General features: G+C 39.1%; 1 protein-coding gene across 1 annotated transcript in view; it reads left to right on the top strand.

Moving 5' to 3' along the window:
* The window catches only part of SLC35F1 (solute carrier family 35 member F1), a 1996989-nt gene that overhangs the window by 1192501 nt on the left and 792345 nt on the right, over positions 1 to 12143 (top strand). The gene's annotated exons all lie outside the window — the stretch shown is intronic.

Below are 12143 nucleotides of genomic sequence, written 5' to 3'. Positions count from 1 at the left end.
GGATGGTTAGTGTTTTAATAAGCTTAAATACATGGTATGGGTTTCCTGAGTCATAGAAGGGGACCTATAGCTTGCAAGGAAGCGGTACTGGATTTTACCTATGGTGATTTGAACATGGAGCAACTCAAGTGCATTATCCTGTTTGACCAGCCTTGAAGTATATTTATTTTTGATGTAAATAGAGACACCTCCACCTTTAGTCACTGCCTGTGAAATACTGGCCTAAATGTTTGGAAGGCATTATAACTTTGCACTGCTGGGAGTGCTGTCTGCGGCTTTAAATCACATCTCAGTGACCGCACAGACGTCAGCATTCTCTAGGGTAAAGGTTAGGGAGTGGAGTTTTTTTTAGACTCCTAGCATTGAGCAGTAATACCTTTAGATTTTCTTGGTTTTGATTTGCTATGTCGAAAGTACTTTCAGTTTGACATTGCCTAAAAAAGGCACTATTGGGGAAGACAATGTTTTCGCTAATATTCGAAAGCCTAAAGGGGAGAGATGCAGACCATTCCTGGTAAAGCAGCATGGTCTGTTGACTATCTCCTTCCATTGTGACAAATATTGCACCCCCTTAGAATGACACCAGAAACTAAGTCAATTATTAAAGTCATTCATCTTTTGTTCATACTGTGGCATCATCCTTGGAGAAGGTAAAATGCTGCTCAATCCCAGGCTCAAACCAGTCTGAGACACATATTCCGAGAGCTCCATGATGTCTCTCTTCATATAGTCCAGGGAGGAACGTCTCAGGTCATTTACTCCCACATGGACTATGACTGAGTCATGTTGGTAATTGTGGTCCAATGACCTGAGTGCATGTGTAATGTGGTGTATTCTAGCCCCTGATAAGCAACTGACCATAACTTTCTCCTTACTCAGTCTGGTGAGAGGGACATCGGTGTGTCTCACAATGGAGTCTCCAATGACTAGAATGTTGGATTGTTTGGTGACTTGCCTTATGGGCTTAGAGGTAGAAGCACCATGAGATGTAGCTCTATCTGTTGATGTGGGTGTTGTTTTGAAAGAGTGCATTTGGGGCTACTGAGGGTATTTGTTAATGGTGCTTCATGTAGGAGGTCTTTGTGGTTTAGGAAGGTTACATGTAAGTGCCTCAGCATATGTGTATATGTCTGCTTTGAATTGTGCCTCATGGGTGCAGTGTGTGCACTACTGACAACCTTATTGATATTAGGAGTACTTTTATTGAGAGCTTTGCCTCCAGAGACATTGTGTAAATATATCTCTCACATACCATATCAGTTTGTTTGAGAATTAACTGGTGGTCAGTAGACATGATGCAATTTCTACATTGCCTCAGAATGCCCATATCCACCAAGCTGATAACGGAGACAGTAGGAAAGTTCATATCCATGGCAACAGACCCTTTTTTATTGATTAGGCAGTTGGAGAGAGAATATCAATCACTGTCAGGAGTATCTGGTTTGCAACTATGCAGACAGTGCTTGTCACTGCAAACTAGTTGTCCTGTGTGCAATTAGCTATTGGGGAAATTTCAAATGTACTTTTACAGGAAAAATGTCACTCAAGGTGTCTGAGTCTGAACAGAGCACTTCCAAAAACTAGAGGGGAAACTAATACGTAGGCCCTGAAAATTTAAGGGTCTTGTATTAAACAAATGTTTCAACAAAGTAGTTACATTTCATCCTGTGCAGATCCATTTGCAAATGGATAACTTTCTCACCAGTTTTAGTATCACATTCAAAGCCAGTTGTTTCATTTTCTGACCTGTCTGCAGTGCCTGTTACTGAGATGCAGCTAACTTTTAAATGTCTCTACTAATCCTCATCTTCTTGCCTGGCAATTTATATGAGTATCCTCTGGGCTGTCTCAACAGCTTGGATAGTGTTGTCACCTCACAGCAAGTGGTTCCCAGATTCAATTCTCAGCTGGGGTGCCTTCTTTACGGAGTCTGCATGTCCTCCTTGTGTTTGCATGGGTTTTCTCCTGGTGCGGAAGTTTCCTCCCACATTTCAAAGACATGCAGCAGATGGATTGGACACTCTAAATTGGCCCTTGGTGTGATTGTGTGTACAAGTGTATGGTGTGGAAGATCTACCATGGCAAGGCTAATCACCTGGCAGTGGAAACCTTGGCTCTAGATGTTTGTCACTGTCAAAGTGACACCCCAACCCCATGTGCAAATATGGGAAAAAGGGGTTATAGATGGATGGATGGATGGATGGATGGATGGATGGATGGATGGATGGATCATGGAATGCCCCCATATTTATTTATTTTATTTTTATTTATTTTTCATTTGTTGACCGGGATTGTCCGACTGAGCTGAAGAGCCCTTTTTCAGCGGAGGCCCGGGGAGAAAAGCTCCAACATATACAATTTTCATTATAAATTACCATTAAACAGCAATGTTACAGGATTATTACAAGGTGTTAAGTAGCAATATAATATTATACAGTGTCAATAATCAGGAGTATAGCATAACTATTTCAAGATGTATAAAAAGAAATATGTCATTAAGATGAGTATAGTTTTTGGGGTAAGTGTTTAAAAAAACCCAGTTTTATCATGATGTAGTTGCATGAAGGCAAGACAATTACACTAGAATGTTTCTCTGAGGCAATTTGATTAATAGATTTTAGAAGACAGCAGAAAGAGTAGTCAAGATAGATTAGAGAGCGCTAGTGAGAAGACTGAGTTAAGGGCAGAAAGTAGATTAAGGTATGGGAAGTAGGGGATGTTAAGGAGGGAGAGTGCAGTGGCAGGACCAGTGACTTTTAAAGTGCTTTTTGGTGGCTGTCTTAAATTGTTTAGGATGTGTAAGGGTCCTGATTTCTAGTGGGAGCCTATTCCAGACAATAGTGGGGTGATAGCTGTACATGTTTCGTCCAAATTTATACTTGGGTTTGTAGATTTGTAGTAGGTCTTGGTTAGAACTTCGGAGAGGTCTGGAGGGAGAATAATGGGAGATGAGAGGGGATAGTGCTAGGCAGTAGGAAGGCTGGTATAGGACAGAATGGATGGTGGGGTAATTCAAGCCAGTTTAGGTGTTTTAGAGAGAGACAGTGATGGGATTTGTAGGTTTGTTGGGCAGCAAATCTAGCTACCTTGTTGTAGGTAGATTCGAGTTTGGTCAGGAGTGCCGAGTTAAGATATGTGAGAATTTGAGAACTGTACATTAGACTGGGTAGAAGGTAGGTAAGAGAGAGAGTAATCTTGGCTTCAGATGCAAGGAATTTCTTGTTATGGTAAAGGAGCCCTAGTTTTGAATGTGTCTTTTTGATACAGTTATTAATATGCAAGTCAAATTTAAGCTGATCATCGATGGTTACGCCTAAGAGCTTAGTACTGGATTCTACCTGAATGGGAGTGTTATTAAGAGACTGTATGGAGAAGGAGGGTTTAATATATATGAACCTTTTAGGTAGGAAGAGTAACAGCTTTGTTTTTGTAGGGTTAAGGATGAGCTGGTTGTTGGAGAGCCATGTTTCAACTAAGTTAAAAGATGCCTGAGTAGCTGAGAAGAACTTAGAGGGAGAGTTGGCTGTGGTGATGACTGCAGAGTCATCTGTGTATTGCACTAAAGATGACTGAGGACAGGAGGTATAGAGCTGATTAGTAAAGATATTAAAAAGTAAAGGCCTTAGGATACACCCTTGCGGTACACCCATTTTGACAGGGAGAGGAGGGGAGAGTGCAGAGTGCCATCTCACTGATTGAGATCTATCAGTGAGATAGCTGGAGAACCATGCAACAGTATCAGAGGAGAAGTTGAGGTTATGCAGTTTGTGCAGCAGTAGAGTGTGAGAGGCAGTGTTGAAAGCTTTTGAGAGGTCCAAGAATAGGCAAGAAATACGTTTATGGTCGTCCATGGCTATAGAGACTCTGTTGAGAAGGATAATAGAGCTGTAGTGGTGCTATGCTTGGGTCTGAAGCTGTGTTGAGTGGGTGTGGCAGATTTTCCTGTATTAGATACTGCATAACTTGTTTATGAATACATTTTTCTAGTACTTTACAGAGAGGGGAGAGGATACCGATAGGTCTAATACTGGAGATATCAGAGGACTTACCTCCTTTGTGTATAGGTAGAGTGTAGCGTTGTTTCCAGATGGAAGGGACTTTTGATTCAGAGATAGAGTGATTAATTAGGATAGATACAGGGAGAGCAAGAGAGTCAGCTGCTAGCAGAAGAAATGTGGAAGGAATATTGTCAGTTGATGCTGAGCATGGTTTTAATTTAGAGAGTAGAGTTTTAATGTAGCTAGTAGGTACAGGTTTGTGGGAGAAGGTATTTGAGGAGATAGTATTACGAGTAGGTACAGAAAAGTTGGAGATGTTAGTAGTAGAGGAGTTTGGGTTAGGGTTCAGTAGCTTAGATATTGAATCGATAAAATAGGTATTGAAGACAGTGGCAGTTTCTTCAGATGTCTTGTCTGGGCATGGATAGGGGGAGCTAAGATTACTGGGATGTAATATTTGGTTAATAGAGTTCCAGAATTTTTTAGGATTAGATTTTAGGGCTGTGGGAGGTTTGTTATAGAAGTCCTTTTTATCTTTGTTTATGTGTTTTTTGTCAGATTTCTGAGTTCTTTATGTTTTTGTAAGTCTGCAGAGAGCTTAGTTTGTGACCATTTTTTCCATAGTTTGTCTCTAGTTATCATAAGGGTACGAGTGGTTTTTGAAAGCCATGGAGATATGGTGGACTTAATTCGGACTTTGCGAAGGGGAGCAAGTGAGTCTAAGATGCTAAGGAAAGTGGAGTTGAAAGCTAGGACTGCTTCTTCTAGTGGGAGTTGGATAAGGAATTTCCAGTTTACTTTAGAGAGGAGGGCATTAAAGGTTTCCAGGTGTAAGTTAGAGGATTTATGACAAGTGATACATTTAGGAGGTTTTGAGAAGTGGGAAGTGAACCTAAGCACTTTTATAGGGCAGTGATCGCTCAGGGTGTTTGGTAGGGTTTCAGGGTTATGATATTTGGAAGGATTAGATACAAGTACCCAGTCAATAAGAGTACTAGATGTGTGAGAGTTATTTGTATGGGTAGGTTGGGAGATTAGCTGTGTAGAGCCATATAAATTAATATGAGCATTAGAGCTTGGATTATTGAGAGTTAACCAGTTAATGTTGACATCCCCAAGGAGTATAGTTTGATTGGGGATGTGTTGAGTAAAGTATGAAAGAATATTTTCGAGCAGAGGAATGTTGTCTTCTGGAGGAATATAGATGGCTGCTACTGTGATAGTGGTGTGATCAAAGCAACCGATGTAAGAACGCCACAAACTCTATTTATTAAGAGCTTTTTGTCCAGCACAGTGGCAGGACTTCTTCAGATAAAAGAATCAACTTCATAGACACTCTTAAATGTTTCAACAATACAGTCATGTGACCAATGTCTCAATTAAACCTCTTAACAATGTTCAATTAACACATCACTTGATAAAAGTTCTACCATAGTTAAAAATACAGAGTTAAAAGCCCTGAATAAAGAACAATATAATACATTCTCCCCTAAATAAAAAACCTTCATCCTTCACTGCTCAGTCAACAGTACATTTATTTATACCTGGTGTAGTAAAAATAAAAAAATGTAATGCATGTTAAAATAAAACCATGGTTAATATATAACCATTGTAAATAAATAAATGCTTTAGGTGTGGGACTAACCCTTAAACTCATCACTTGATTTAAGTAAATTATCTCCACATACTTTTTAATTTTAAGTATGGGAGAATAGTGCATGTTTCATTTACCCTGGGAAATGATTAGCATTTAATCGAAGTTACCATAACAACTCAAGTTGTTCTAAAAGTAGTGACGCTGGTCCTTCATGTACATTTTCACTAATCTGGTCTATAACCTTAAACTTGAATTTATGATTAGGTGAATTTTCTATGTGCCTAGCTAGTGCGTTCTCTGTTTTCCCCCTCCTAATAGCATACAGGTGTTCATAGATTCTTTCTTTTAATTTTCTATCTGTTTTCCCTATATAGAAAACAGGAATAATAAATAGAGTTTGTGGTGTTCTTACATCAGTTGCTTTTTTATGTTTATTCAGTTTGTGAAGTATTTTTTCATTTCCAAGTCATAGTGGTGTGGTCATTTATTTTAAGGTTAGCTGTAAGTAGTTCAGCAGGAGAAAAGGATGGGATAGGATTCATAATACTTGTAATGGTGAGGTGGTTGGAGTAGAGGATGGCTACACCACCCCCTTTTTTGTTTTGGCGATCTATGCGGAGTATATTATAACCCGGGGGGAGAATGTCTTTATCAGAGGTTTGGGGTTTTAGCCAAGTCTCTGTTATGGGGATGACATCAGGGGTGTGGAGGGCTATCCAGGCATGGATTTCACTAACTCTGTTTAGAATACTACGGGCATTCATAGAGTAAAAGGAAATATGTTTGTTTTGAGAAGATGAGTTTATTAAGTTGGGAGAGGTAGAGTTATGCATGGTGGGGTGATGGATGGGCCCAGGATTTGGATGTATGTCTTTTGATAGAAGCAGGGCTACATGAAGTTGGTAAAGTTTGAAATTAAATGGGTTGTAAGTCAAATACTTGGTCTTGGTTTTAGATGCTAGAGAGTGAGGGGGAGGAAGTTTGATTTTAGACAGAGGGATGTTCATGGAAAAGATAGAGGAAGAGATTGTAATAGAGTACTGCAGAGATGAGAAACAGCTAGTATGGGGATTAGTGAGATCTCTATGGACAGGTGGTAATGGAGTAGTACAAGATGTAAGATAGAGGAGGGGATTGTAATAGAGTACTGCACAGATGAGAAGCAGTTAGTATGGGGATTAGTGGGATCTCTATGGACAGGTAGTAATGGAGTAGAACAAGATGTAAGAATGAGAAGAAGTAATGGAGGCAAGAGGAAAATAGAGAGGGTTGTAATAGCCATGGCCTAAAGTGGGGAAGTAGGATTGAGATGGAGTGAGGAGTGGATAAGGGACAAGGAAAAGTAAGTTGTTGGACCTGTTAGAGAGTTGAAGTAAAATTTAAGTGAAGCATTTTGTAGGGGGAGTAGGGGATGTATAGAAAAAAGGAGGATTTGCAGCAGACTAAACTATGAAGTGATAAGTAGGGGAGGGTAAGGTGTTTAGAATGTTATAGCAGACAGGAAGGGGTGGAGTTAGGGCAGGAAGAGATTAGGTGGTTAGGTATAAGGGAAATTATATGGGGGAGTGGGAGGGGAGCAAAGTGAGCCTGAGAGTAGTGGGATTGGCCAGGAAGAGTCACCGCAAGAAACAATCAGCAGACCAGGAGGGAAAGAGTAAGGAGCAGACAGTGAGAGTCAGCAGGTAAGTAGAAGAGGTGGGGAGGTGTAGACAGAGAAGGAAGAGACATAATAGTGAGGTATACACAGGTATTTGCAGTAAGATAAAAACAGCTAAAAGGAAACCACAAACAGAAAAACAAAAAGAGTATAGCTAACTAAGAGAGAGTTGACACTAGGGTAGGTACTAACTTATAGATGGCAGAGAGAGACAGAGGCAAGGTTTCTAAACAGGTGAGTATGGGGGGGGGGGTCTCAGTGGTATGAACGTATCCTGTACAGTAGACAAAGTAAGACTACTTTGTGGTATGAGCTTAGAACATACTTTTAGTGTAAATTGGCTATACAATAGAGCACAGGCGTAATTCTTATTATCAGCCTACCTTAGTCATAGTCTGCCATGCCTTGATGAGGACCCAATATGCATGTTCTTCTGGGGTGTCCTTGTGTACCTTTCATGGTAGTCAGTTATAAACCTGTTTCATACTGGAATGACAGCACCCTGCATTAATAGACCTTTGCCAGCTCTCATCCTTAGGATGATTACTGTTCCGAAACTCTGCTAGGTACCTCCGTTGTCACTTTCACACCATATTCACAGGTATGGAAGTGAGACTAGTATGTCTGTAAGTCACCATTTGCTCTGTGGGCCATCCCTATGATTAAGATCTATTGTTCTTTTTTAGCCATAAGGAACTGTTTAAATATTCATAGTATCCATCAAACATTACCAGCAGTTACCTTAAAGCCCATGCAGTATTTAACCAAGGGGGGTGGATTTGATGTTGTTAATAAACGTAATCACTGGCAAGCATTCATCAGTTCCTTGTCTCCTTCTTCCTCGGTCACTATTCATTGCACCCATTTTTCCAGTTCACACCTATCCTTCCATCCTAAACTGGAACCTGTATTTGTTTTCTTGTTGAAATCAAAATGCTATTTCACTTTTGCCTTCTTTCTTGTATATTTTTTGCCTTCATGATTGATCAGCAAATATGTAATTTAGTATCCTTCCACAAACACTTTATAAATACAACAAATGGGAAATGTTATATCTGACTGTAGCTTTCTTTCAGCTTAATTTTTATTACATTTTATTTAGCTGCCTTCTTCCATGCTTAGTTGTTTCCAGCTTTCTATTTCTTTCCAGTTTCATATACATTCAATTTCCTGCACAACTTCCTCCATTACCTCAGTAATTACAAATAGTGCAAGTTAATCAACATCATTGAAATGAAGGGCAAGAAAATGTAAGTAAATTAGGGGTAGGTGACATAACAGCAGTTTGTGGAAGTTTTCTTCCCAGTAAAGGTGGTATGCATATTAACAGCCTTGTTGAAAAGTTTGATGGATCTAAACCACTGATGAAGGTAACTAAGGCATTTATGAGATAGATATGAAATCATTCTTTACAGAGAACAGGAAGAATTAATTAGAATAAGCAGCTTATACACAAGGAAATGAACAGTCTAATGGCAAAACAGTCCACATCTGCCATCAGCATATGCTTTGGTATTTGTCAGTTTATATTGTGCTACCTTGCAAAGCTGAATTAATGCCTAGGATTAATATTAGTCATACTATAAAATGTATAGAATTCTGAATGCAACAAAGAAGAAGGCTGGTAGCTCTAAGGTTTCGCATTATGTTACCACATGCACTAGAGTTGATTTGCTTACTGCATAAAGTCCCAGGTATCCATGCAGATAGATACTTGCACATACTTTATAAAGTAGTAGGAAGAATGGCAGAATATGGCATAATGCCAGGAGAATGCACTACAGTTTGGTGTTTGTTCTCTTCTCCTCTTCCTCCTTGGCAGTTTGGTAGGGCAGTGGCTGCATCTGTCTCCATCTACTGAAGAGAAACGTTGCAGTAGATGAAAGCATGACCAGTGTGCTAACATGACAGGAGGATGCTTACCATGTTCTCATACTGACGTTATTGACAACTACTTCCTGAACTGATAACAGCTCAAAGAGATGCAAGCAGGGCCGTGTGTCTTTAGGAGGCGGGGCACTGTACTGCCGTTAACAACATGCTCATCAGAGGCGTGGCACTGTACTGCCATTAACAACATGCTCATCAAACCCATTTTACTGAACACTGGTTGGTACTCAGGAGCTTTGACTCCTGAGACTGAAGGAAACACATAACAGGGAAAGCAGTCATTAACAGAATAAAGTAATGTGTGTGTCAAGGTCTGGTTTCAGATTAGTTTGGATATCCTATTTAACCCTGCCGGAATATACTAAATTAGCCAAGCATTTCTTTCTTAAAATAAAAGTCCTTCCTGCAATCAGTTCTCCATAAACACCTGATGCATTTAGAAATCAATTAGGAGCATGGAGAGTGGGCTTCAAGTATATGTATTTTATTAGCCATTATATTCCTTGTGTAGCAGCAAACTACATGAAAGGATGGATTATGTGGCATCCATCGCTGGCTTCTGAGAATTTGTATGCATCTCACATCCAGCAGTGAGCTGCAGATTCTAAGAAACAGCTAGCTGTTTGATGTGACTTATCTACAGCTCACACACTTACCATTCTGTTCTACTAAGGGAAAATGGAAATAAATATACAACCAGTTGTACTGCTGCAGAATGGGTTTTTGTAATGCAATCTTACCAAATGGCTTTGGAAATCAGATGCTGACATTCTGCATTCTCTTGAGCATCATAGGGGAATACTCAAACACATACAGATAGCACCAAAATACAATGCACAAATACAGTTACACACAGACACACAGACATTCACATGCATTCCCTTATGCATTTCTGTTCATGCCCAGCAAACTATGTACAAAAATGTATACCACATACTCAGAGACACACAGATACACACAGACATACACACACGTGTGCACACACACACACACACACACACACACACACACACACACACACACACACACACACACACACACACACACAAAATGTTCTTGCTGAAAATCACTTGGTGTTTTAGGCCTTCATGACAGACTTCAATGGCCTGTTTGTTTTCTACAGTAACAATCCTAAATCTCTCTAGGACTCTTTCTTACACAAAACTTCCTTCAGTGCTTCTGGGATACACTGCAGTCTTAACAGAACTATAACGTAGGACTATTACAACATTCTTATAGAATTAGTCCTAAAATATATTTGATAGAATTGCTAAAAAATATTGTTTTTCAAGGGAACATTTTTTTGTTAGTTCTTAATATACTTGTAAAACAATTCTTTCCCCCTGCTTAGCTTTAGTGACCAAACAAGTTTTGTTGTTAGCCTTCAATTCCTCATTCAAATTAATGGCTTTCTTTTGAGTTTTGTTTTAGCCTACTTTTGTTCACAATGCAGTAAGTCTTTTTCTAACCTTTCCAGTTTCAGACTTTATTGTAGGCATAAACACTGGTAACTTAGAAATAACATCTTAAAACAATGTAAACATAATTTCATAACTTTCAACCAAAAACATTCAGAAACATGAGAAGGAACATTTTTTTTTCATTTACTGAATACGATACAGTCTGTTTTGGTACTTTAGTCTTCTTTTCCCTCATAGTAGAATATGTAAGCGTACTAAGGTAGTCATTAATAAATGACCCTGTTTCATGCATGAAGAGCAATTTTCATTTTAAAGCACCCTCAGTAACTGCCCACATGGCCTAGATGGTGCACAGCTAGCAGGAGAGCAGTCACAACAGAGGCACTTTGCACTGACCACCTTTTTTGCAGGGAGATCAGCTTTTCACTTTCATCTGCTGTGTTTGAATGCTAAGTACACTTTGATCTTCTTATAATAATCATATAAAGGACTACCAGTGCCTGTGTTAAATAGTGGCATGGATTGATTGTTCAGCCTGTAAGGTTATTTGTAAAACTAAATAATTTTCATCTACAAACACTCCACGTGTTTATGATATACTTTCTTTTGATAATTGCTCCAATGACTGGGTGATTTATTTAGTTGTTTCTTGTTGTTCTGTCTTTTATGTTGGCAAAACGTCCACACAATTTAAAACATGGGTGTTTGAATATATTAGCAACATTAAACATTGTCGGATGTCTAATGCTCTATATAAACATACTTTAAAACATCCAAAAGCAAATTTGAGATTTACTGCTATTGATAGAATTATTTTGACTGGACTGAATAAGTTGGGTTGGCAGAATGCACTGGCCATGAAGGAACGGGGTTGGAGTGCCAGGTTAGGAGCTCTGTTTCTGCCTGGATTAAATGAGATATTTTGATTGGTTTAACCAGGGATTTGGGTGGGATGTTAATGAATATTTTTGTATTTAAATATGTGGACTGAGTTGTGTTTAAATTTATTGTGAGCTATTTGCACTGATGGTGGCACATGCCAAAACCAGTTTGCTTGCTCTAAAGTTTTTCTTTTATTAAAGGATATTTATGCCAATGGAACTGAATGCTGTGTTTAGCTTGTTTAGCTGTTTCTCGATTCCATGCACCTCACCATACATGCATAGGAATGGTTTTATCAGTGCTCTTATCCAGTTAAGTTCAAAATAAAATAAAATAAATTAAAATAAAGCAGTTAGCGAAGAAGTATAGAAAAGTCATAGTTCATTGTTTCCTATAACAGCATATTCGGTAAGGAAGCAGAGTTGCTCTGTATGCTGTAAGGATATGCTCATCTGAACAGAGGAGTTTCTTTCACTCCTGGGATGAATATACTCATCTCTATATTCAAAATGTATAACATTTTCACAGGATTCACAAGAGTTTCAAGGCATTTAGTTTTGCAACCATCAAAACCTTGCCAATACTCATCTTCAGGCTGTACTCCCTTTCTTAAGGAGGCATAAATTAACTAGTCCCAGGGCTAATGTGAGGGTGCTCATTCATATCCAGGTTCTGTTTGAAAGATGATAATATATCAC

This window comes from Protopterus annectens, chromosome 1.part1 (assembly GCF_019279795.1).
Source record: "Protopterus annectens isolate FY-2018-M chromosome 1.part1, PAN1.0, whole genome shotgun sequence".
NCBI classification, from domain to species: Eukaryota; Metazoa; Chordata; order Ceratodontiformes; family Protopteridae; genus Protopterus; species Protopterus annectens.
The sequence above is the reverse complement of the archived record's forward strand: the minus strand, read 5'-3'. Positions and strand labels throughout refer to the sequence as shown.